The 6,114-nt window shown below is 43.2% G+C and overlaps 1 long non-coding RNA gene across 1 annotated transcript; it reads left to right on the forward strand.

Annotated features, from left to right (window-relative positions):
• Positions 1 to 433: 433 nt before the first annotated feature.
• On the forward strand, positions 434 to 5,623 carry LOC144378944 (uncharacterized). The gene is made up of 3 exons (XR_013440883.1): positions 434 to 639; positions 876 to 1,000; positions 5,306 to 5,623. It is a non-coding gene; the product is annotated as an uncharacterized LOC144378944 (long non-coding RNA).
• The last annotated feature ends 491 nt before the right edge of the window (positions 5,624 to 6,114 follow it).

Genomic DNA, 6,114 nt, shown 5'->3' on the forward strand with positions numbered 1-6,114 from the left:
TAGATGCAGTAATAACACAGGAAAGAATGGCCTGGCATCAAGTAATTCATAAATCTACCTTCTTCTTTGTCCATTTTGAAAATAAGAAGCTGGTTTACATGGATTTTTTCCCCTAATTTTTAAAGTTCCTCAAGCATTGCGGGCAGTTTTCCATCCATTTCGTACAAAAGTATTTTCCACGTCTTTGGAAATAGTTGGTTTAGGCCAACAGCCTCAAACTCATTTGCATCAAGAATTTTAAGCTTCCTTCTCCTATCTTAATTTTGTCTCCTTGTTCTTCTTATTTCTTTTTTTACCCAAAGATAATTCTGGGTAGAGACGCACCAACCAGAAACAAAGTCCCAAGGGACCTCTAACGCAAATGTCACGCACACATGTTTAGAGGCATGATCCCAGAGCCAAAGGTTTTGTCTCAAAAACGGTCGTGGTCTGCTCGGGCTGCTATGACAAGTAGCCCAGACTCGTGGCTTATAAACGATGGACATTTTTTTCTCTGAGATCAGGGTGCCAGTATGGTCTAGTTCTGCTGAGAGACCTCTTCTGGGACGCAGGCCGCCGACTTCTCTCTGCGTCCTCACATGGCTGGAAGCGGGGAGGAAGCTCTCTGGGGTCTCTTTTACGAGGGCACTAATCCCATTCGTGAGCGAACCCCTCTCATGAGCTTAGCGCCCGCAGAGGGCCCCACCTCCTGATTCCATTAGCTTGGAATTAGGATTCCAACATAGGAATTTGGAGAGGACACAAGCATCCCGTAACAAAGATGAAACAATTCTGATATGGGGTGGGGGGAGACAGAGGGCTGAAAAGTTATTCGTAGAGAGACAAATATTTAAAAGGAGTGGTGTTCTTAATTTGGGGAATGTTCTCTTCCCAAGGACCAGAGAGTGGCTCAGCTGCCCCTGAGTGTGCACTGCCCTCCAAAGGAGGGGGATACATGTAAGCAAGACCCTGAACGGATCCTGGGCTCTCCTATAGCACATGAGGATACGGAAGCCAGAAGGTAAGTTCTGTCCCCTGGCCAGGGTGGAACCGAACAAAACTTGTTGGGGTTTTCCTTCGGATCATGGCAATGATGGATTCACATCTATTGTTTCAATTGGTTATTTCTAACAGCTGAAGCTTAGGGTGCTAAAGCAATTTGGGGTTCGAGTGGGGGCGAAAAGGCAACTATTTAGAGCGCGACAAGGTAGGTAGATTTCACTAGGGCTTCTGGCCAGGAGGGAGGCAGTGATGCCAGGTGCCTAAACTTGATCAGTTTGCTCCAGCCCCACAGTCTGTGTGAGTCTCACAGGGCATGTGAGGAAGAGGGCGGTGTGTGGGAGGAAGAGAAACAGCTCTCTGCAGGCAGTTATCCCGAAGAAAGGGCTTCATGGCTCCCTTAACCAGAGCCTTTGAGATTGTTTTCACCATACTTTTAACTGGCCCCCAATACACTGATATAAATATAACATTTAAAGAACATCTTTTTCCTCACCAAGACTCTAAGGCCCAGGTGGTTGTATTGGTTAGTTCTATTCAACTTGCAGGAAATAATTCATTTCTACTTTATAATAAGTTATTCCCCCCTTCATATAAAAAATTGTGCTTTTCATTTTATAGGTAGATAAGGACAGTTCAAGAGAAGACAATTATAGGCATCGTTTATTTTGAACAGAGGTGTAAATACTTTAAGTGAGATATGGTTCAGAAAATCCAATAGTATGTTTTAAAAAAAGATGTGATAAATAAGACTTATTCATGAATGCGAGGTGGTTTGCCACAGGAAACACATCACTGGAATTCTTCACATTAACTAAGACTCAAGTATACGATGCATGAGTACCTGAATCGATGCAGAAAACATTCTTGGTAAATTCAACACATATGGGGAAAATCACTAACAAATTAGAAACAGAAAGGAATTTCTTCAACTTGTGACAGTTATATCCTCCGACAGTTAGAGCATACTCCACCCTTACTCAGGACATTCTGATATTTCCTCTACAATTGTGAGCAAGGTGAAGATGCGCATCATATCATCACTGATGTTATTCAACATTTGTATTTAAACTGCTGAGCATTGCTAGAAAGAAAGAAAAAGGAGTAAGGATTGGAAGGACATAAGAACTGTTGTTACTTACAGATGACATAATCATCTACCCACTCCCCCCCGCCAAATCCAACTGTTAGAACTGGTAAGAGAATCCACCACCGTTTTCAGAGACAAGAACTTATGAAATGTTAGCATCTCTCAGCAATGACAATACTAACTGGAAAATAGAACCCAACTACTATTCAATCCAGTTGTGAGAAACTCTACAGTATAGAGGAGTTAATCATCAATGCACGGGAATGCCATGTGGGAAACTGTGTGATATCCCTCACAGCGAAACCTAGTAGATTGGCAAAACTAAAGATATGATGAATAGTGTCAAGTTTGGTGGAACAGGAATATAGGAAACCCATATGTAGACAGGTGCAGCCATTCTGAAGAGCGACCTGGCAATATTAGTCAAATTAATATATGTTTGTTACATTCTCACATGGGCTCAGCATAGGACACATATGAGGATGTTCACTGTGGTGTATTTTTGTGGGAGGAATTTGGAATTTGGAGACAGTGATGGATGAATGTGGTAGACATAGCCCTGGTGTAGAAGGCAGTAGTTAGAAGCAAAATGAATAGAGCTTAAAAACGTCACGCTCAGTGAATAAGAAAAGAAACAAACTAGGAGTTACAGCCCGGTGTCAAACATGTAAATTAAAATATGTGCACACGTGCGTGCACACACACACACATCTCAAATGATTCTCGTTTCATGAGAAGACATTATAAGCAAAAGAATACTATGGGACTTGTTAAAAATATTTACAACTGATATAAATTCATACATAAATCCGGAAATGAGACACATACTTCCCTTTCATCTGTCACTGAACTATGCCCCTTGTTCAACTGCTTTTCAGGTGGCAGATTGTGATGCAGAGTATTAGTTTCTTGACAAATCACTAATAAATTTCCCATCGCTTTGTTGATTTGCCAGAACTCGTTGAAGCGCTCTTTCTTATTAGGACATCCCTGGTTGGATGGTTTTCCTGTCTGTGCCATGATACGATGTGGGAACTGCTTCAGACTCTTCCAAGGACTTGAAGGGAAGGGGTATGGGGAATGGAGAGGAAAGGAAAAAATAAACAAGTTCATTAGTAAGTAAATAAACGAAACACGAAAAGGGCTTTGCATAGGTAGTGATGATATTGTGCCAAGAATTTAAGATTGTGATCAACTCAACGTTTATACTTGATCTCCCAAACAGAAACTTTAAGAAATTGCTGTCCGTGATTCATAGGTATTTAATTAAAAGAAATGCCAACCTTCTCCACACACAGACTTTACAGGATTGTTCATGGCAGTTTTGCCTAAAATAGCCAAAACCTAGGGAAAAAGCCCCAAATGTTAATCAACAGGTGAATGGATATAAAATAGTGGTTTCCATACAATGGAAAGCTACAGTAATAAAAAGCTACAGACACATGCAAAACTGAAGAATCTTAAAGAAAAACTCACCCTGACCGAAAGCCAGACAGGAGACTGCTTGTGAATGATTTCATTTGGATAATATTCTAGAAGGGAAATCTAACCGATGATGGTCTAAAGCACGTCCATGGTTGCCTGGTTGCAGGGGATGAGGCCATGTAGCACTGTGACATCTGGGTGATGGAAATACTGATCATTTCCATTGATGGCAGCCCCACAGGTGTAGACACCAAATGCCACCAATGCCAGGTTAGAAATACTCCTCCTATAGTCATCTGTTATAATCCAGGCAGATCCTGAGACATTGGGAAACGTGGTAGCATGAAGAAAAATGCAGACTGTCGATATCCTGTGTCAATCTCTGACTTAATGATATATTTTTTAAAGATTTTATTTATTTATTTGACAGAGAGACACAGAGAAAGAGGAAACACAAGCAGGGGGAGTGGGAGAGGGAGAAGCAGGCTTCCTGCGGAGCAGGGAGCCGATGTGGGACTTGATCCCAGGACCCTGGGGTCATGACCTGAGACGAAGGCAGACGCTTAACAATGGAGCCACCCAGGAGCCCCGACTTAATGATATTTTTAAATGTTAATTGTATTTAATAATGCAATTAGAAGGCAAGAATACCTCCATGTGTCAGACATTCCCAGGACTCATGCGTATCAGAGGTTGAGGTGCCAACTTGGCAGCATTTTCCAGGAAACTAATAACCTGGGGTATTTGTATCAGATTGCATTGCATTGACATTGGAGATAAAAATCTATTCCTTTTAACTGCATCAACATCTTTAAATATTTGAGGTCAGCTATTATGTTTCCTGTTTTCTTCTTGAAGCTGAACATCACCAATAACTGCAGTCTTCCCAATAAACAATGATTTTGTTATTCACCACCCTCCCTCCAGGATTCTGGTGGCTCACAGCTGGATTTACACAAGTTTGCTGAAGTCCTTCTAAAAGTGCCTGCAGATCCTTCTGCAGTTCTGGGTGGCACGGTCACGTCAGGATTAACATCTCCCTTTCTTCTAGAACTTCTTCTAAAGATTTTATTATTTGTTTGAGAAAGAGAGAGGAAGGGGGAAGAGCAGAGACAGAGGGAGAGACAGAGTCTCAAGCAGACTCCCCACTGAGCACAGAGCCTGATGCAGGGCTCGATCCCAGGACCCTGAGATCATGACCTGGGCTGAAACCAAGAGTCGGACGCTTAACTGACTGAGCCACCCAAGCGCCCCCCCCTTTTTAAAGATTTTATTTACTTATAGAACCTCTTTTAATGTAACTGAAGAGCACATGCACTTGGGTATTTTTTTAAGATTTTATTTATTTATTTTGAGAGAGAGAGCATGAACAAGGGGCGGGGGGCTGAGGGAGAGAGAGAAACAGGCTCCCCCATGAGCAGGGAGCCCAGTGAACGTGGGGCTGGATCCCAGGACCCTGGGACCACACCTGAGCTGAAGGCAGACGCTTAACTGACTGAGCCACCCAGGCGCCCCTCACTTGGGGTTTTGGTCAGTGAATTATGCCACACATTCCCTTGGAAGTTTAGGGTTTCTGAATCCTAAACTTCTGAAATAACCTGCTGTTCAATGGTGCTTTTCTGATGCAGAATTCAAATGCAAGACTTGATGTGATACTTATTAAGTTTCATGTTTGGAATGTAGACTAATATTTCAGACTGCTGAGGTTTTTACTTTTTGTTTTACTTGGGTTTTAATCTAACCTACACATTTACTATCCATGAGAACTCTCCATCTTGAATGAGTGTGACAAGCAGACCATTTGCTTTCCAGATTTGTTTCTAAGCCGGCGCTGAAGGTCTGTGGCACTCCACCGGAGACCCCCGTCCACGTGGCACCGTTCCGCTCACCAGTACACTGAACTAGTGATGGAGCCCGTCTTCACAGTCATCCCGCCTACATAGAAATGGTTTCCATTAATAAACAAGAATAGTGCATTAAAAATAACACCTGTCCTAAGAGGTGAATTTCATGACCGTTAGTGTAATTTTTGTTCTGCCTTAATGGATTTTGCTTTCCATAGAAGTGTGTGTCTGAAATTGTAATGAGAAAATGTGACTCCGGTAAGCTTTCACGGACCCCCACCTTTCCTGACAAAGCCAGGTGAGGATGTACAAACAAGATTCGGGTGGGGGGGAGCTGCTGGAAACCACCGTCCAAGTCCGGTTTCTGGGGCCCACACGTGAGCAGAAGGAGCCGTAAGCAGGAGGCACGTTTGTCCTGGTTTGAGATGAGGGGGAGGGAGGCTGGTTTGCTGCTCTGAACCCTTCAGAACCTCATCAGCGTTGTTCACATTCATGCTCTAGGAGGGAATGAGTGTGAGTGCATCGCGGCGCGTACTTTATTTGAAGGACTGGAGCAGGAAGAAGAGAGGCTGATCAAAGCCAGGGTGTTTAAAGGAATGAAGGTTTGGTGTGAGTGTCCTCCGAAGTATGTGCAAGGGTGAGCGTAGAGTTACGTCGGGAAGAGAAGAGGACAGGAAAGCCAGGGGAGATACTAATTTTACTTCCCGTCGAAGAATTGGTCAGTAAATACCTGTAAGATTCCGAGAACAGGGCGAGGACGGGGGAAAACCAGGGCAG

Source organism: Halichoerus grypus, chromosome 9 (assembly GCF_964656455.1).
Source record: "Halichoerus grypus chromosome 9, mHalGry1.hap1.1, whole genome shotgun sequence".
Taxonomy (NCBI): Eukaryota; Metazoa; Chordata; class Mammalia; order Carnivora; family Phocidae; genus Halichoerus; species Halichoerus grypus.